This window comes from Callorhinchus milii, unplaced genomic scaffold (genome assembly GCF_018977255.1).
Source record: "Callorhinchus milii isolate IMCB2004 unplaced genomic scaffold, IMCB_Cmil_1.0 Scaffold3, whole genome shotgun sequence".
Classification (NCBI taxonomy): domain Eukaryota; kingdom Metazoa; phylum Chordata; class Chondrichthyes; order Chimaeriformes; family Callorhinchidae; genus Callorhinchus; species Callorhinchus milii.
The window spans coordinates 39,142,633-39,164,173 of record NW_024704744.1 but is presented as its reverse complement, the minus strand read 5'-3'; the positions used below and the strand labels follow the sequence as shown (position 1 = coordinate 39,164,173).

Here is a 21,541-nt window from a genome sequence, read left to right as displayed (position 1 = left end):
GCTATTTAATTTTGCAACACTATCAATGATTAACATTGAGTGATAACTGAAATTAAACAAATATTAATGAAATCAATATCTTAAATGAAAAGACCAGAGAACACTCATATCATTTATTCCCAGTGGGTTTTAGGAAGGGCACTTTCACACTGAAAGATTCAAAAGTAGTAATAAACTGCAACTGTCTCTAAGTAAGCAGAATGATCTAATATGTACTAAATGTGTATTTTCCACTAATCTGCCATAAATAATAATCCTATTGTGGTTTTCCATCAAAAATATGACAATATTAACTTCCATTACAATGTCATAATATATTTCACTCACAATGTGTTTCATATCATGGCTCCACAAGACCGCACCAGGGGTAGGACAGGCTGATTCTTAATTCATACTTTAAAAATTGCAATTAGTTATGTAAGATACCAGATGCTGAGGAGGCAGTTAATATCGGTAATTCAATGCTGAGCTTCACTTGTCATTCATATAGCATTCAGCCTTAGAATATACAGTGGTTCACAACATCATGAGAATTTCTGGACTGAAATATAAATTCTTCCCAATAATCCATTATCCTGTTTGTCAGATGTTGCTCATCAGAGTCTCAAGGTACGCTGTACAGTGGAAGAAATCAAGAGTGCTACTCTCTGTTTACTGATAACTTTATTGATTATAGTTGCCAGTCTGTAATGTTTTCTGTGACATTATCCTCGGGGTGGGTCCACTTCCATATATTACCCCAATTCTTCCTTTCTGTCTCCACTATCGACTGCAGGAGTGCTGCTGGTCTGATGAACTGCCTGTCAGGCATCAGCTCCTGGACTTTCTTTATCTTTCTCCAACTCACCAAGCGATTTCTGAAACACAAAATTGGTTTGAGGAGTAATTTGAAAAAGAATAAGTAGCAACTAAAGCAAAATGTGGCACTTTAGTTGTTGACTTGCACCATTTTTACAACTGTAAAATTCAACAACAACAACAAAATGACATTTGTATAGCGCCTTTCATGTCAGGAGGATGTCCCAAGGCGCTGGACAGACAGACCCGAGCTGAGGGTCGGGGTTGGTGTCGAAGAGCACGGTCGAAGAGGAGGGTCTTGAGGTGGGTATTGAAGATGGCAAAGGAGGGGGCAAGATGGAGGGACAGCAGGATGGGGTTCCAGAGGGTGGGTGCAGAGTGGCGGAAGGCCCGCCTGCCGATAATGAGTCAAGCGAGGCGGGGAACGTGAAGCAGGCCGGAGCCCGCAGAGCGGAGGGAGCAAACAGGGTGATAGGGGGTTAGGAGGTCAGAGAGGTAGAGGAGAGCAAGTCTGTGGAGGGCTTTGATGGTGAGTTCTAGGATCTTGAACTGTATCCTCTGTGTGATGGGAAGCCAGTGGAGTTGGGCAAGGATAGGGGTGAATTGAACCCAGGTGTCTCGCTTGCAAGGCGAGTGCTCTAACCACTGAGCTATAGGACTCCACGGGGGTGAAAGGGCCGCGGAGCCTAGTGCAGGAGAGGATACAGGCTGTTCTGGATGATCTGCAGCCTGTGGAGGGAGGAGTTGGGGAGGCCAACAAGCAGTGAGTTTGCATAGTCAAGCCTCGATGTAATGAAGGTGTGTATGAGGGTTTTGGCGGCCTGCGGTGTGAGACAGTGGCAGAGCCGGGCGACTTTGCAGAAGTGGATGGAGGCAGAGTCATGGTGCAGATGTGGGGTAGAAAGGATAGTTGAGGGTCAAACAAGACCCCAAGGTTCCGGACTGGCTTAGTGAGGTGGAGTGTGCAGCCATGGATGGTGATGCTGTCAACCCCTGAGGTGAGGAGGCGCTGACAGGAGCCAATCAGGAGAGCCCAAATTCAGCCCAAATCAGCTAAAATTCTAATTATTCTTAACCTTAAAGCCATTTTGTTGTACATTTTAAGAGAATACAGGATTACAGATACGTCTTAAATTCAACATTAATTTAGTTGAGACTGATTTACCAAATCTCCACAATTCTGGGTGATGTTATATTTTAAGACAAAATAGTTCTCCAGGTCAGCACAACTTCACATTTTGAAACAATGTCTTTTGTCTTGCATTTAACTGCTATCTCTATAGCCTATCACTGTTTGGCTAATGGTTTGACTTCCCCACTCCTGTTCTTTCTCATCATATCACAATTTATAATCCTTGCATTTCATATAGTACCTTATCATGTCATCAAGACGTTGCAAACTATAGTGACTGTATTTGTAGGTAGATGTTGCAGCTAATTTGCGCACAGCAGGGTCCTATAAACAGCCATGAAGTAAATGGCCCATTTTATTTGGTGGATTGTTGTGCAGGATACCAGGAAGAAACTCCCTTCTCTTTTTGAATAGTGCCTTAGGATTCTTAACGTCCACCTGAACTGGCAGTTGGATCTTGATTTAACATCCTATCCAAAGGATGACACTTACAACAATGCAGCAAGCACTGTATTGGAGTGTCAACCTAGACTGTGAGTTCAAAGATTCAACATGTGCCTTGATTCCACAACCCTCTGACTCAGAGATTAGAGTGCTACCAGCTGAGCCAAGCTGACATCTCCTTACAATATTTGATTCATTATTTATGTAACTGGGAAAGTGGTCACAGAAACAATCTTTGTACACTTTACCTTCACATAAACAAAACAAATCATGCCAGTCAAAATGCTCACTTTCTTTGTGATGTTTGAGGTACAATAGACAAATTTTGTTTTTCATTCTTAGAAAATTGTAAATTTCTACCGATTTCCTATCAATCATAGACTCCTTGTGGAATAATATCAGCAGGTGCAAGCTAAAACATTGTGACACAGGGAAGTGCAGGATATTGATTGTTTAGCCAGTGAAAGCTTGTTAGGTAGTTATTCTTATTGGAGTAAGACATCAGGCTATTTGTGTTTGCATGTTAGTTCATTGTCCTACAAAAGACACAGTCACTATACCTTACAGTATATCCTGTGTACCATTTTGAGTCTGTTAAGATTGAGTGATAGGTGCTATATTAAATGAAAGGCTTATTATTGTAAAGGAATGTAACATCAATCTGTAGATTAATTGGAGAAGTGATGTTGTCACCGACAAAAAATATTTGTGCTATTTAAAATCTTTCTAAATAAAATGATATCCTGAAAGGGAACATTCAATGCTGGTTGTTATGGAACACAATTGAGGATATTCAGAGAGACCAAGGATAATCGTCCACCGTGTGAGAAGATGACAACCTTGCATTGTTTTTGTATGTGCTGTAGAAATGATGGTATAATCCTCGAGAGGTAAAGCTAGAGAATTACATGATTAATTTTTGATGTACTTCCTGCTATAACCGATGCAAAAAGACAATGCATAGAGGTCACTTTATGAATGCGGCACAATTTATCTTCATGTTGCAATCTGTGATAATGTGATGCATACATGAGGAGAAGGGAATAGAGAGGTATAGGAGCGAGGACTAGGCTCATGTGAAGCATATATACTGGCACAGAATAGATGGGCCAAATGGCCTGTTTCCGTGCAGTATCAGCCTAAATAATTTGGTATAAAATAATTCAAGTTTTAATCTATGTGCTATCAGAAAATATTTTTGAAAAAAAGCCCAATGAAGTGACATATGATTTGATAGGACAATCGCCATTTTTTACAGTTTCTATTCTAAAAGATACATTGGGATAACATTTTGTTCTCACATAGCACTGGGAAACAGAACACTCTCCACCTGTCACACTGCACCCTTGTTCTCTGACACGACAGTGAACGTTGTCACTCTATGAAGGGCATTCATTGATGTGGACAAAGGGCTATTCTGCTCTGCTTGCTAAATTTGTCACTGTGAACATGTATCATAAAACTGCATATTTTATTATATAAATTACATTTAAAATTAAATGATGTGCAAATAATGCCATTACCTCAATGGTCTGAAGGACTGTCTTCATTAGCACCTCACCTGTGATCTCTTGTTATATGATTCACTGCCTTCAGAAGAAAATAGAATAAAAAGCATAATATGACAATTGAACATAAATGATCTCCAAATACAACAACAGTTTTGATCCAGTATTTCCTTTCCCAAATTTTACAAATTGTGAAGAAATTTTTATTTGTGCCTGTGCCAAATGGGAAGTTGGGTGAACCTTCACAAACTTAGTTGACATAGTTTACCGACATAATGGACTGAATGGCCTCCTTCTGTGCTGTATAATTCTATAATAGTGTCCTTACAGACAATACAGAGAAAGGCCTTTGATCCCATTCACTGTAAACTCCGCTATCCGATTATCCTAGTCCTTGCCTGCCCCAGAGAGGATCGACTTCAAGCTCCTCACCCTTGTCTTCAAAGCCCTCCACTCCTCTCCCCCCACCTCTCTGACCACCTCTCTCCTCACAACAGTGCCCGTTGCCTTCGCTCCACCAGGTCTGGCCTCCTCCTTGTCGCCCGAAACCTCCACTCCACCATCAGCGGCCGTGCCTTCAGCCACTCTGCCCAGAGGCTCTGGAACTCCCTTCCTCACTCCCTTTGCCTCGTCCCCTCGCTTCCTACTTTCAAGTCTCGGCTGAAGACCTTTCTTTTCGACCGCACCTTTGGTCACCTTCCTCCCCCTCCCCCTGGCTCGGGATTCGTTACTGTGAAGTGCTCTGAGACGCCGTCCGGCGTGGAGGGCTCTATAAAAATCCAAGTTGTTGTTGTTGTAGGAAGTATAGTAAATGGTGAGGGGGATAGTAGCAGACTGCAAGAGAATATAGACAGACTGATAAAATGGGCAGTCATATCCAGATTAAATTTAATGCGGATAAATTCAAAGTGATGCATTTTAGAAGGAAGAATGAGGAGAGGCAATATAAATTAGAAAGTATAATCTTAAAGGGGTGAAGGAACAGAGACCTCTGGCTCCACGTAAGCAAATCTTTGAGGGTGGTAGGACAGGTAGATAAAGCTGTTATAAAAGCATATGGGTTCCTAGGCTTTATAAATAGGGGCATAGAATACTAAAGTCAGGAAGTTATGATGAACCTTTATAAAGCACTGGTTGGGCCTCAGCTAGAGTACTGTTTAGTTCTGGGCACCATACTTTAGGAAGGATGTCAAGGCATTGGCGAGGGGGCAGTGGGATTGATTTGAATAGCTCTTTCAAAGAGCCGGCATGGACAAAATGGGCCGAATGGTCTTCTTCTGTGCTGTATACCTCTTTGATTCTATTTTTTTTTGCCCTAATATTCTGATAAGGAAAGTGTTTACCATTTCCAGTCCCAACAGGAGTTCTCGATGTTATCACCAGTGTTGCATAGTTGTGTCCTTGCCCAAAGCACTCATCACCCTGCTGAATTGTATTTTGTGAATATATCAGCTGCACATCCTTTCTGAACCTTCAAAAAGTTATCTAAATCCAATTAATTACCTCAACTAATAGATCTTTAGTTTATCAGCATTCTGAACAGTTGTCTGTAGCTCTGGGTCTAGCTTCAAACAGTGACTAAGTAAATGAACAATTTCCCTCGGGAAATAATTGACTGTTTAATTAACAATTGTTCTTTAAAGCCTTTGGCCTTTGCCAGAATCACATCTTGTTTACAATATACACGTATTAAGAGGGGAGGTGGGGGGAGAGGAGCTTGGGAAAAGTAGTGTGAAAAGTCAAGTTAATACCTTAAGGATAAATAAAATCTACTCAAACGTTTAACCAGCAGTCACAAAATCTTTAATTACCTTAATATTTGAAAAATAATTTCAGGATTCTTGGTCGATCTTAATCATTTTCTGAGCATTGTTCCGCTCAATTTTGTATGCTATTAGGTCAAGAATAATAATCATCCTTGTATTTCATATAGTGCCTTATCATGTCTTTGAGAGATCTCAAAGCGCTTCACAGAATATCCTGTAAATTGAATTGACTGTATATTTGTGGGCAAAAGGCGGCAGCCAATTGCACACAGCAGTGTCCCACAAACAGTCATGGATTGAGTGACCAATTTTTTTGAATGAATTATTACCCCGGAAAAACGATCCGCCAATCGACTAACAACCGGGTTCCTACTTATTGCTAGGTAAACAGATAACCGTTCTTACCTGTTACAAGTGATTAGGTTGCATAATATAAAAAGTTAATGTAGAACAAAAGATAAGATTATTAGCAGCTCCTTAAATAGGTAGGATCCTGAGAGAAACTCTGTTTCTTTTTTGAATAGTAGCAAGGGATCTTTAATGTCCACCTGAATAGGCAGATATGATTGATTTCATTTTAACATCTTATCTGAAAGGTGGTAACTCAGGAATACAGAACTGCCCCCACCCACCAACCACCCAACAGTCCACTGTATTCCTTACATGAGGCTTGAACCCATAATCTTCTGATTTAAAGCCAATAGTGCTATCAACTGGTCTAGGATGATGCATGGATTATTTAAACTATTGTTTATTTCCAAATCACTTGAAGTGTTTTCTCAACTGAACTGTTGAAACCATTCCTTGGATAAAATTCCAAGTTTCTGTGTTTGCAGGATTAGAGGTGTATCTGTTGAATCAGAAAATTGCAAATAAGGAAAACAAGAGTTGATGCCAAATAGGAAAAAAGAATCAATTTATTTTCTGGATGAAGAGCAAGGAACTAGCTGTAAATCTTCATCTTCTCTATGATAATAATAATAATTCTTGCATTTGATATAGCGCTTTTCTAGATGTTTCAAAGTGCTTCACAGAATATACTGTAAAGTGAATTGACTGTATATTTGTGGGCAGCCAATTGCGCACAGCAGTGTTTCACAAACAGTCGTGGATTGAGTGACCAAATTATTATTTTATTTATTTTCCCAAAGCATTATTATCAAGCATATGGAGTTTCAACGCCTTGGGACATCCTCTCGACGTGAAAGGTGCTATACAAATGTAATCTTGTTGTTGTTGGGGTAAGGAAACTAGCCCAAGGTTTTGCCCTGCCAGGAATCGAACCTGGTGCGAAAGAGGATGTGAGCTCCAGAGTTTTGGATGATCTGCAGCCTGTGGAGGGAGGAGTTGGGGAGACCGACAAGCATTGCGGTGTCTGTGGTGAGAGACAGTGGCGAAGCCGGACAATGTTACGGAGGTGGGCAGAATGGGTCATGACATGGATATGAGGAATAAAGTACAGTTGAAGGTTGAACAGAATGCCAAGGTTCCATATTGGCTCCATGAGGTGTAGAATGCATTCATGAAGGTTGATGCTGTCAGTGCCCAAGGTATGGAGGTGCTGATGATAGCCAAGCAGCAGGGCTTCAGTTTTGTTGACACTCAACAACAACAACAACAACAAGATTCCATTTATAAAGCGCCTTTCACGTCAAGAGGACGTCCCAAGGCGCTGCACAGTTGGGTCAGGGTGAGGGGAGGGGAGGAAGCGAGAAGGGGGGAAATGGTCGGGGTGAGGGGAGGGAAGGGAGGGAGCGAGGAGGGGGGAAATGGTCAGGGTGAGGGGAGGGAAGGGAGGGAGCGAGGAGGGGGAAGAGAGTCGAGAGGGGAGCTGAAGGCTCGGTCAAAGAGAAAGGTTTTGAGACCGGCCTTGAAGGAGGAGAGGGAGGAAGCAAGGCGAAGGCACTGGGTTATAGAGTTCCAGAGCCTAGGGGCTGAGAGGCTGAAGGCCCGACCACCGATGGTAGGGCGATTGGGGCGGGGGACGTGGAGCAGACTGGAGCCGGAGGAACGGAGGGTACGGGCAGGTAGGTAGGGGGATAGTAGGTCGGAGAGGTAGGAGGGAGCAAGGCCGTGAATGGCCTTGTAGGTGAGGATGAGGATCTTGAAATCAATCCTCTGGGGGATGGGGAGCCAGTGGAGGCGAGCGAGGGTGGGAGTGATGTGGTCCCGAAGCCTGATGCGGGACAGTACACGAGCTGCAGAGTTCTGAATGACCTGCAGCTTGTGGAGGGAGGTGCCACGAAGGCCGGCGAGGAGAGAGTTCCCATAGTCCAGCCTTGAGGTGACAAAGGCGTGGACCAGGGTTTCAGCAGCGTGAGGGGTGAGGTAGTGCCATAGTCTGGCGATGTTCCGGAGGTGATGGAAGGCGGTGCCAGTTGTGGTGCGGATGTGAGGGAGAAAGGACAGCTCAGGGTCGAACAAAACGCCAAGGTTCCTGACTGGCTTTGAGAGGTGGAGAGTGCAGCCTTGGATGCTGATGGTGTCGGCGCCTGAGGTGCGGAGGCGCTGATGTGAGCCAATCAGGAGGGACTCGGTTTTTCGCACGTTGAGCTGAAGAAAGTTGTTTCTCGTCCAGGACTCGATGTCGGACAGGCAGCTGTCAGGACATCGGTGGTCGTGGAGTTGAGAGTAGAGGAGGAAAGGTGAGTTGGGTGTCATCCGCATACATGTGGAAGTTAACTCCATGTCTGCGGTGCTTTCATCCAGGACTTGATGTCCAACAGGCAGTTTGTGAGGACAGCAGTGGTGCTGGAGTCAAGGGTGGAGGTGGAGAGATAGAGTTGGATATCATCAGGATACGTGTGGAAATTGATCCCATGTCTAGGGATCATGTCACCAAGAGGGAGCATGTAAATGTTGAAAAGGAGGAGACCAAGGACAGAGCCTGTTTGTTAGGGGGTTGCCTGACCAGTTACGGGGTGAAATGAGGAATTGTTAAAAGGAATAGTGATCACTAACAAGGAAGTGGTGGACAGATTGAAAATCAAAAAGATAATGAGCCTCACTCAAAGATATGTCAGAATATAGATTACAACATTGAAGTAACTTCAGGCAGCCATTGGAAACAGGTGTACCTGAGCACCACCCGAAAGCAAATGTAATGACCATTTCCAGGAAAGGTCAGACATTATCCTGCAAGTTAAAGGTCAGTGTTGACAAGTGTTGAAAGTAAAATATTTAATGAGAGGATAATGAAGAACCAAATGAGATATGGACTGATAAGAAAGGGCCAGCATAGCTTTGTGGGAAGGATGTCATGTCTGATAAAGCAAAAAAATGATTGAATGAATAGGGGGAACTCATTGGATATTTTGTTAAGAGGTCAAAGCATAAGGTTGAAAGGAATATCTAAAGTGGATCTGTAACGGACTAAATCAAAGGAAAACAAAGGTTAATGGTTTACGGAGCTGCATCAGATTGGAAGCAGGTACCTATTTCACCAAATTTGTTGAGAAAACCGAATCTGATTGTTATTGTTGATGGGCAACAGTGGGCCAAACACAGAAGGATCTGGATAGTGATAAATCTATAAAAAATAAATGTGTGGTGGGGGGAAGAGGCAAGAGCATCGCAAGAAAAGATTGATGTGATTTGGAAAATGACCAGAACAAACATCATGGCTATTTTCGTATGCTATTTTCAAGCACCATTCAAGGATGCACACTCCACCTCACTGAGCCAGTCCAGAACCTTGGCATCTTGTTTGACCCTAAACTATTCTTTCTACCCAGCATCCGTGCCATGACCCATTATGCCTTCCCCCACCTCTGCAACATTGTCGAGCTTCACCACTGTCTCACACCGCAGGACACCAAGACCTTCATACATGCATTCATAACATCCAGGCTCGACTATAAAAACTCCCTGCTTGTCAGCCTCTAATTCCTCCCTCCATAGGCTGCAAATCATCCAGAACTCTGCAGCCTGTGTCCTCTCCCGCACCAGGCTCCGCGACCCTATCACCCCCATCCTCGCCCGACTCCACTGGCTTCCCATTACAGAGAGGATACAGTTCAAGATCTTGGTCCTCACCTTCAAAGCCCTTCATGCCTTGCTCACCCTTACCTCTCTTAACCCCCTACCAACCCACTCGCTCTCTCCAGCATGCTTCACGTCACTCACCTCGCCCAGCTCACCATTGACAGGCGGGCTTTCAGCCACTCTGCCCCACCCTCTGGAACTCCATCTCATAGTCCCTCTGCCTTGCCCACTACTTTGCCTCCCTCAAGACGCATCTCAAGACCCTCCTATTCGATCATGCCTTCGATCACACTCTGTCCCCCCTTGCCTTCCTCCCTTCCCGATCCTGACCCCCAGCTCGGGTCGAAGCACTGCTTGTCCAGTCCTTGGGAAGTCCTCCCGACGTGAAAGGTGCTATACAAATTTAATTTGTTGTTGTCTGAAAATATTACCTCATTAAAGAGCATTCGTTTGACTTGTATTGTCTCTGATATTGGTGAAGAGAAATTGCTATTTAAATTCATTTTGATGGATATTGGGCTGAATCTAAATTCATTGTAGTTTGCCAAGAGATATTTGCTTTCTTGACAAACGTGCTTTGCACTTGTCTTAAATTGATAATATCTTCACATTTAACACTGAGTGGCATTTCTTTGTGAGACCCATTTAGATTGAATGTGACAGATTGCTATAATATACCTTATTTCTTCTTATTATTACCATTTTGATTACCAAATTCTAATCAAGATATGTTGTATAAAAGAATCACCCATCAGATAACCAACATGGAGCATTGGGCTGAAACAGTCACAAGACAATCTAGAAAGGATTTTGACAGGAACTGGTGACTAATGGAAAGAGGAAGTGTCTTTGAGGTATGGTGAGGGATGTCTTTCTGTTAGACTTCTCACCTCTAAAGCCATCTGTCTTTAAAGATTACCCTGGCAGCTGGAGAAACAGGTTTAATTTGAAATTTGAGATACCTCATTGATAATCTGGCCAAGCATTTTTGTGAACTTTGACAAGCTGGTGAGAAAATTTCAGAATGGAAAGTGGGCAGGTGTTCCCGCCTCCTTATCATTGTTGGCAGTAACAGTGGTGTTGGCATACTCCCAGACTGGCCCTCATTAATGCAGGAGCTGGCTGACTTTGAAAATTGGGTAAGTAGACAGATGAGCACAGGAGGATTGAAATTGAATGCCCTTTATGAACATATTAGGGAAAATGTGACATGACATTAATGTGATGCTGAGGTGCGTATTGTTGAAGGTGCTATCTTTCGGGTGAGACATTCAGGTTTTACAGAGGAAGCCAGTGTTTGAACTTTAAACAGAACAAGATCTGGGAAGAGGAAGGGATTAAAAATGCACATGATTGGTTGACCTCTACCTAAATACTGCATGTAGTTGAGGTCAAGTTTGTGGCTCTGGGCAAGGTGTGTGCATTGTGCTGGTGGGTGTTTGGATTGTTAAAGGCAGGCAACTGTTGAAATCTAGGTGTTATAGGTGTTTTGATGGTAAAGATGGCACAACTAATTCATCTTTGTTGACTAGTCTGTATTAACATGCATTATCCTTGCCTTCCACCCTGTTAGTTTTGTCCCATTTTACTGACATTTTGCAAAATGTCAGTAAAATGGGAGGCAGGAAACAGAGTAGGGATAAAGGGACGTTCTCTGATTGGTGGGACATGACAAGTGCTGTCCCCCAGGGGTCTGTACTGGAACCCCAGCTATTTGCCATATATATAAATGACTTGGATGAAGGAATGGAAAGTTTTATATCCAAGTTTGCAGATGACATTAAGCTAGGAGGCTCAGTAAGTTGTGCAGATGGGAGTAGGAAGTTACAAACGGATTTAGACAGATTAAGTGAGTGGGCAAAGCTGTGGCAGATGGACTTCAATGTAAAGAAGTGTGAGGTCTTCCACTATGGATTAAAAGAGATAAAGCAGAATAGTTTCTTAATGTGGAAAAAATAAGAACTGTGGAGGAGCAAAGAGGTTTGTGTGTCGATATCCACAAATCACTAAAAACTAGTTCCCAAGTGCAAAAAATAATCAAAAAGGTGAATGGAATGTTGACCTTTATCTCAAGGGGCCTGGGATACAAAGGGGAAGAAATTATGCTTCAGCTGTACAGAGCATTAGTCAGACCCCATCTGGAGTACTGCGTTCAGTTTTGGGCACCACACCTCAGGAAAGATATATTGGCTCTGGAGGGGGTGCAGTGCAGGTTCATCAGAATGTTACCAGGCCTAAAGGGTTAAGTTACGAGGAAAGGCTGCCTAAACTTGGATTGTAATCCCTTGAGTTCAGAAGGTTGAGGGGTGATTTAATTGAGGTATTTAAGATGATAAAGGGATTTGATAGGGTAGATACAGAGAAGCTATTTCCTCTGGTGGAAGAATCCAAAACAAGGGGCATAGTCTTAAAATTAGAATCAGGGCATTTAAGAGTGAAATCTTAAATTTTTTCACTCAAAGGGTGGTAGAAATCTGGAATTCTCTCCCCCAAAAGGCCGTGAATGCTGGATCCATCCTTACTACGGAAATAAATTTTATCTGGCTCTAGATTTACTCTATTTTCTTAGCATCTGAGAGGCTCCAGAAATTGGCAATTGTTTAAACACACTCTTAACTTTGAAGCCAGTTCCTGCTGTAAGCACTGCTCACAAATTCAATGTTAAGACTGAATTTAAGAATTTGCCAAATTCTAGGACACTCTGAAATGCTGCATACATAGAGCAAAACTAGAGCCAGGTGGAATTTCTCCCCTCTTCATGTTTATGCAGGTGCACTTAGACTGTGTTTGTTTATGAAACCAAGAGGTTTATTCCCAACTTTAATTGGACTGCTTGATTTAATTGATTTTGATTTAATTACCTGATAAGGTAAGTAGCTCTGAGATGTGTTCAGTGTGTGAATGACAATGTCACTGCAGCTGCAGCCACAAAGAAATGGATCTTTTGTACATTGAACGGTATTCACCCATTATATGCCAGGGGTGCATTTTCACATTGGTTCTCAACTTAGGCAAGGAACAAGTAGAGACTTGGTTAATGTATGGGCTGGATCCATGAAGTTCATCTAGTGAATTGATCTTTGGTCATGAACCTGTAAAGAAACAGACAGCATTTCTGCTTGCACTGCGTTTTAATGGTAATGTTTGACGGTTTTTGAGGCTGGGAATTCGAATAGGGTTGCCTTGGCGTTGAGGAACAGGCCCCAGTAAAAAATAAATACAACAATAACAACAACATTTATATAGCACAACTTACACAGGGTCACATCCCAGAGCGCTTGCAAAATACATTCATAATTGACTGTAAGTTCAATGTCAACAAGAATGGAAGATCCCTTGCTGACAATGTCAATTACTATAAGGCACATAAGGAAAGAGGGCTGCTGTGGATATTTGCCTCTGAATGACTTTAGGGATCATCAACTTTTGTATGTCTGGGGATAAAAAGTAAGGCGAATGCTTATAATGATGTTAAGTGACCTGATCTATTTCTAATTTAAGGAATCTTAATTAGATTGAGAAATTCCAAATGAATATTGATGAAATTTGATTCTCACACCAGCTGCTTTCGTGACACCCAAGAGATAAAGGAGTTAAGGAGCTGACCTGTTTGTCACATCCACTGTCATTTTTAGTTCACTGGTCTCTGCTGCTGTAATTAGCACATCTCCAACATCAGTGTGAATTACTCTGCAACAAGAAAACACAGCATGTCTGTAAGCCTGGCTCAGTTGGTAGCACTCTCACCTCTGAGACATTAAGTGTTCTGTTCAGGGCCCACATCAGGATTTTGAACTCATATAGTCTGACTGACCCTCCAGTGAGGTGTTGGGGTTATGTCGCATTGTGGAAGATTCCGTCCTTAGGTTGAGAAGTTTAATCATGGTCCAATTTGTCTGTCCAGTTTGATGTTAAAGATCCCGTGTACTATTCAAATAGCTAAGGGAGTTTCTCTCAGCTACTGGCCAACAATCCACAAATACAATTGTTAATTTTCATGGATGTTTATAGAACAAGGCTATATCCCAAAGAGCCTCTGAGTTCATCTACAGATACACAATCAATAACCTTTGCAGGATATATTTTGAGATGACCTCCTGACCTGAATGGTGCTATATTAAATGCAAAAATCATTACCATAAGACAGGGGATGAATGTCAGTTGAAATTCTTTAAATCTTAAGATATTTGGAATTTGTAATATGTTTTGGAATACACAAGTGGTATGTTGATACATTGGAAGTTTCAAGCAAATTATTTTGTCTGCAGCACAAGCAGTGGTCTCTGGAGACAACCAAACCTCCAGGTTTTATGAAGCAAGATTATGGGAAGCAGTGGGAAAATGCATGACAAATAGGAGCTATCTCATTGTTGATGATATATTCAGAAATTGTTTCAGCCATGCAAGTGGCACATACCTTGGACACAGTGAATCATGATAACTTTTCCAAGAGTAAACACATGATTTTAAGCCGCAAACTAACAGTGGTGCAGTGTGGAAATTAATGACATTGGCAGTATGCTTGTTATATTTTAAATATTTTATTTTAAATTTATTTCCAGTGAAAGCACTTGACTAATTCAACAGATTAAAATCTATTTATTTTATGCACAAGCAGCTCAATTTGATTCTTCATGTATCAAGCAAACAGCAATTTTGAAATAAATCATCAACATCAATTAATAACAGAGAACATATCTTTCATACGATTGTATTCAATGCAACATTATTGTCTGTGCTCAGACACAGTAGAACATCGATGAACACACTTCCTCTATGATCACTCTATGTATTGGGCGAATACAGTTCAACTACAATGTAGGCCTGTCAGGCAAACCAAATATTATTTCAGTTCACAGAAAGGATATTTAGGGTGAAATGAAACTCATGAAATTTTAATATAGGATTAGAAATGTCACATTATTGCAAAATACTGAAATGGATTTGACTGTTTTGCAACAATCTGATCGTCTGAAACAAAAACAAAAATATAATCATCTGAGTAGCCCTTTTCAGAGGAATGGTCACTTTATCCTTGAAAAAAATTATTACCTATGATTCAAAATGATAAAATATGTTTGCCTGTGTAATACAACAGTCTGTTCATTATGGACTTGCATGATTATGCACTGTGATCAGATAGTCAAGAACAGTTCTGTTGCAAACCAACTTTGTGAATGATATATCAAAGTGAGAACTAAGAACGAGGAAATGTGGCGTAGGATAGGATAAAGCTGATGCGTGGATTTTGTATATTCAAAAACATCAGCCATCAGTTGGACATGGTAAATAATCAATGAAGTTCATATAAACAGCCCAGAAAGCTTGTGTGACAATTAGCGGGCTGATTTCTAAGCCATTGAGTAGGGAATGGAGCATGTGACTGATATCCTGTATCACTATTTTTATTTTAATAAGTGGCATTAGCTGCTGTGATTAGATTCTACCCCAAAATATTAACTTTAACTTCATTTATACTCAGAAAAATCAATCTATATGCAGATGCCATCCTGGTGTATGACTCTTCCCCTAAGACTTCAATCCAACAATTGAATAGGTTGATACCTCTTCTGATATCTCTGGCATCTCATGGAAGTAGATCTACTGGGACAATTGCAGAGACCTCCACTTCAAGTTCCTTGATTCCATTTACTCTCAAGAAGCTCTGCTTTCGCATGAACAGAAATCAGGTTTAAATACCAAAGGGATTATAATCCTTTCAAATTCACAATCCATCCATAAAACATCACATTCAAAAGCAACCTAATCCATAAATTTATTTTGAAATTTCTATTGCATGTGGGCATATCTCTATGCTGAGTCCCATGCCCAGGTTTAATTTCATTTATTATATTCCTAATTCCCCCATCTGGGTTTTTCAAATTGCGAATGGGACCACATCCACTTATATTGTGTTGAACCCTCTCTGAGTAAAAATGGCAGAAAATAACATAATATAGCTTGCTAAACTGGCCATAGAGGGCTTCCAATAACCAATTAACCTTTCATTTGAAAGTTTTATAACCCATCATTAGGACTGCTGCTTACTATAATTGCCTGTCACAGCGTTGCAGCAGTTCATTTTCAATAGCGCAGCGATCATATTTTCAGTCGCATCTTTCCATCCTCCCCCTCCCCAGGTTTAATTCAAGGTCAAAATATTAGTGACATATTTCATTAATAGTATCTGTATTCAAACTATTTATGTCTGATAATGATCTTGCAATCCTCCTTAGGGGGGGATTGGGGGAGCGATGGGTACTTGGGGGGGTCTCAGAATGTTGGAGTCAAGCTAACCCTGGGGGATGGGGGTTGGGGTCTGCACTACAGGGTGGATCCTTGGCAGGACCAGACACTGGGGGTAGGGATTCTTCTCACTAAGATCCTTTAAACCTTACAAATCCAAACATTAATGAATGGGTTTGGCCTTTGCTGGCCATGCAGCAGGAAGCTTGCCAAACATTGCTTTCAATAGCAAGCTATAATAAATAATCCTTACGTTTGGTATAATATCTTATCACGTTGTATTTAAAAAATGCAAAATGAATAATTAATACATATATGAATGTAAAATTATATAATTAATATATAAATAATATAATAAATATATGTTTGATAAATATATATTAATAAATATATGTACTTAATAAATGTAAAAACAATACAATTTTAGCTAATTAAACCCCATTAGTGCCTCCGACGCACACTCTGGGGTTCCCAAGCCATATCATCCTGAACCCAATACACTCCGGAATTAGATAACCAGGGTGCCTCCCTCTGAGAAAAGAGTGAACATTCCATTCCAGACACAGGGAATTTCCATATGTAAGTGGAATATATGGAACTCTTAGTTTGGTTTGGATACTCTTAAGCATGGTGATAGGTCTCCACTCAGTTAAATAAAAAAAACAATGAGCTACACAAGGGTGAGTACAGGGCACAGCGATGAATGTCCTCCCGACATGAAAGATGCTATACAAATGTAAGTTGTTGTTGTTGAATATGGTGACTATAATTAACAGCAATTAACCGTGAAGTATCCTGAGACAATTTGAATTTACCAACGCTATTTCAACTTATTATTATCTATCCCCTACACACCACTCCCGGTTAATGTGCTGATCTTTTAAAACAAGACAATTATTTTCAATACAAAATACCATTGTATATTTAAAATTTGCATCCCCTTGCAATTTCAAAAGCAATTTTAAATATATATTGTGGAAAGATTCAGAGGAAAAATATTTCATGATGGGTTAATATGAAGAACATGCAATGAAAATGTCAAACTTTATTCCATGATTTTATTAAAATGTCACATTCTGCACTTCAATTTGCTTGTTGACAATGAAGCCATAATCTATACTAATAAAGACAAAATGTCTGTGTGTCTGCCTACCAGGAACCCAATAACAGATTGACATAGAGACATGGTTTATACCTCATCAAATAGGTCTTTCAGGGGGAGTGTCCTGGGCATATTTGTGGGATGGAATTTCCTATTGTTAATGAGCTACAACCTAAACAAACTCATCACACATGTACAGCAGTTTTGATTAAGATATAAACACAGTGTTTATGGCATATCAAGTGAATGGTTTCACTGAAATCTACGCTCCATTCTGGATCCTTTGGTTGCTAGCATAGCTCCAAGGGGTACAGCTAGTATAATAATAATAGAGATATTTGATATAGTACCTTACTACCTCATTGAAATGTCTCAAAGAATAGTGACTGTATTTGTAGGCAATGCAACTGATAAACTAACCTAAACTCTAATAATATTTTTAAATGGTCAAACGTCCACATAAAGGGAATGTGAACTCGAGTTCAGGAGAATGAGGATGAACTCATTTAATTACTTTACACAGAGAGTGGTGAATATGTGAAGTGGATTGACTACCCAGAAAAGCGATGGAGAGTGACAGGTGCCAGAAAATATAGGAGGAAATAAGGTTGCAATTTGAAAGAAAATCATTTGAAGGGCATGAGAAATTGAGTGGTGTATGATTATTAGTTATTTTATTTAGTTTTGCTTTGGGAATAACTAGATGGACCACAGTGATTTTTTTTTCTGGTCCAACACTTTCCTATGTTCCTAACTGTATTTTCTGGCAAGCAGAGGAGCTTTATGAGTAAGAATTTAGCTCTGACAATTTCTTCAATTATTCAGAAGTCATTGATAAATGTTAAACACTTTCAAGTTTCCTCCATAGTCTAATTTTCTGTTTTATGGAGCAAGAGTTTCCGTTGTAGGGTCTGAAATATAATATTCAATCAGCCAGATTTGATGTATTAATTACAACACATCACTATTTTCACATTAAAATCATAGAAATCTGCAGCACAGAAAGAGATCATTCTGCCCATCGAGCCTGCAACAGCTCACAGGAAAGTTGAGAAAGGCCAATAAGAGGTTGGCACTTTGCGTTCCGAACATCGTTGCAAGTCTCTTCTCATCTGGAAACTAAGTGCAAAAGCAAAATGCCAACTATGGTTGCTATTTCCCATGTATGATGTAATGCGTTGTTCGAAGAAGAGACTGCTTGTGATGTCCTCCCAACATGAAAGGCACTATACAAATTTAATTTTCTATTGTATTGCTTGTTCCCTGCTGTCATGATAATTGCTCTCTTGTTTCTGTATGTATTCCTCCCTTTTTTTTCTCTATTTTCCCACTTTTGCCCTCCTGTCTCAGCATTGGATGAGGACTCTTGACTTATACTAATGCATTTAAATATGCCCTTTACCATTATTCATAGACTTTTGAGCTGTCTTGTTTTTACCAAAACCTGCAGCTTTCTTGAGGATAAAGTTAGTGATCATCTTATAAGGAACTTATATAATACAATTATAGTTACCGGGCTAGGTGACCTTTTACTTTTCCTCATGGAATGATTCCCAATATAAATAAATAATAATAATAATAAAATAAATATTTGTTAAAGGGAAAGTGCCTCACAATCATGCCCATCAGTATTGTTTTATTTCTTTTCTGAGAACCAGACCTGAAGAGTGACAAAATAAACCTGTGCAATTAGGACTATCAAGTAGGATACAGTATTAAATGTGGGCTATTCAGTTTGAAGCAGAAGAAAGTCACATCTCGACGACATGTTAAGCATCAAATACCAGGATTGTTATTATTAGCGAAAAGGCAGAAAAATTATAAGGTGTTATGTGAAGACAAGCATTGGCAGCAGAGCAAACAAAGCAGCAGTGACATGAGATGAGACTTCCCTTCATCTCTCTTACAAAACAGGTTACATTTATACAGAGTATTTCATCTTTTTGAACACTGACCAGGACCCTGAGCTGTGAGTAAGCTGGGGGTTTTGGGAGGGAGGGTGGGTAAATGGAATTAGGTTAGAAGGTTAGCCATGATCGTATTAAAGAGTGGGGCAGGCTCGAGGGGCCGAATGGCCTACTCCTGCTCTTACGGTCTTATGGTACGGTCTTATAAAATGCTTAAAATTCCATTTAGAATTACATTGAGGAAATTCTAAGATATTTTCAAACTTTTATCTCAAGAATAGCAAACTCCATGAAGATCTACAAAGGACTTCACTTGCAAAAATAAAGAACAAATTCCGAGTAGTACATAGTGAACTGTGCGGAACTGAACCATCACACCACCAGCATCCAAGGCTGCTGACACCATCAGCATCCAAGGCTGCACTCTCCACCTCTCAAAGCCAGTCAGGAACCTCGGTGTTCTGTTCGACCCTGAACTGTCCTTTCTCCCTCATATCCGCGCCACAACTGGCACCGCCTTCCATCACCTCCGGAATATCGCCAGACTACGGCACTACCTCACCCCTCACGCTGCTGAAACTCTGGTCCACGCCTTTATCACCTCAAGGCTGGACTATGGGAACTCTCTCCTCGCCGGCCTTCCCGGCACCTTCTTCCACAAGCTGCAGGTCATTCAGAACTCTGCAGCTCGTGTACTGTCCCGCACCAGGCTTCGGGACCACATCACTCCCACCCTCGCTCGCCTCCACTGGCTCCCCATCCCCCAGAGTATCGAATTCAAGATCCTCATCCTCACCTACAAGGCTATTCACGGCCTTGCACCCTCCTACCTCTCCGACCTACTATCCCCCCACCTACCTGCCCGTAACCTCCGTTCCTCTGGCTCCGGTCTGCTCCACATCCCCCGCCCCAACTGCCCTACCATCGGTAGCCGGCCCTTCAGCCTCTCAGCCCCGAGGCTCTGGAACTCTATCCCCCAGTGCCTTCGCCGCCTCCTCCCTTTCCTCCTTCAAGGCCGGTCTCAAGACCTTTCTCTATGACCGTGCCTTCAGCTCCCCTCTCGACTCTCTACCCCCTCCTCGCTCCCTCCCTTCCCTCCCCTCACCCTGACCATGTCCCCCCGCTCGGGTCCTCCCGACGTGAAAGGCGCTCTATAAATGGAATCTTGTTGTTGTTGTTGAAGCTTACATTTTACCCAGGACGGAGCTAAATCAAAGCTGCAGTGAGTAAGACTTGAAAACGGTAATCTAATTCCATTACGTTATTTGAAGGGCAGTAAATATAGATGGATTTAGAAACACTGGATTTAGAGCAAAAATGCTTCTGGGTAAAATAATACCTGGTTAGTCAGATACTCATTAACTTTACTTAAGGTATTCAATGACTGACAAAGTAAGGTTGGTCAATAAACAATTCTGTGTTAAGCAAACCCAGAATTCAAAGGGGAACTGGCTGTGTAATTACAGATTGAATGTATAGTAGTCCTGGCATATCAAAGCAACAAACTGAATGCCTGCTGGTTGTGTACTTTACCACTTTGCCTCCATTCTTTATGACAGGATAATTGCACCATTTTCTTTTTTGGATTTCATTTTTCTATATTGTCAGATTTCCTACATGTATCACAGCTATTTAAATTCTATGCTACCAGTTTTAGTTTTTTATATTTTACTGGTTCAATGACCGCCCCTCCCCCAACCCTCAGCCCATGTTACTTTCGTACAGCCATGTTCTCTTTCATAGCTACAGGTCTGTTGTAATTCTTATCTGTATTGCAGTGTCTCTCATGTCATTCTTGACTTTCATTTCTCAACGGTAATAGTGTAATGCTGCCATGGAAATGGTACCCTGATCTGTAAGTTCACTGAACATTCTCTACTGTGAAACACAGGGGCTCTTTCTTGACCTGCAGTACCTTCTATTGTCGACGTGTGATAACCATTTAAAGGGAAGAGAAGCCTAGGAAGAGTGTTTTAAAATCAAAGTATTACAACAGCAATATGAGTTGAATGCATGTGTGCATGTGCAAGAAAGAAAAAGGGATTGTCCGTGTGAATATTTTATTCTATTATTTTGTTGTACATTATATCTATACTAGTTTTATGTTAAAAGTAACTACAACTGAAATATACAAACCAATTGACAGACTCAATCCAAACAATTAAGATGTACAGAAGATTAAAACATTTGGTTCTTTCTCTGTACCACTGTCAATCTCGGACTCTAAATCACCTCTTAACGAAACAGCAACTTGAATTCATACATATCCCTTCATGTAATAATAATAATCCTTGCATTTAATGTAGCGCTTTTCATGTCTTCTAGACGTCTCAAAGCGCTTCACAGAATGAACTGTAAAGTGAATTGACTGTATATTTGTGGGCGAACGCGGCCGCCAATTGCGCACAGCAGTGTCCCACAAACAGTCGTAGATTGAAAATGACCAAGTTATTATTGTTTTGTTTTGGAGGGATTATTATTAGGCGTGTGGAGTAAGGAAACTTGCCCAAGGTTTCGCCCTGCCTGGAATTGAACTCAGGTCTCTGTACAAGAGCCTTAGCACAATCTAAACTCTCATCTGCTTTTTCATCACTTTGAGGCTAGATTTTGCCAATGGCTCCTTACATCCTCCGTAAACTGCAGCTCATCTAGAA

The 21,541-nt window shown here is 41.1% G+C and overlaps 1 long non-coding RNA gene across 1 annotated transcript; it reads right to left on the bottom strand.

The window, feature by feature from the left end:
- Positions 1 to 653: 653 nt before the first annotated feature.
- LOC103182214 lies at positions 654 to 13,311 on the bottom strand. Its single transcript, XR_006084919.1, has 3 exons — positions 13,239 to 13,311; positions 3,898 to 3,964; positions 654 to 857 (listed from the first exon to the last, which is right to left on the bottom strand). It is a non-coding gene; the product is annotated as an uncharacterized LOC103182214 (long non-coding RNA).
- Between the last annotated feature and the right edge of the window lie 8,230 nt (positions 13,312 to 21,541).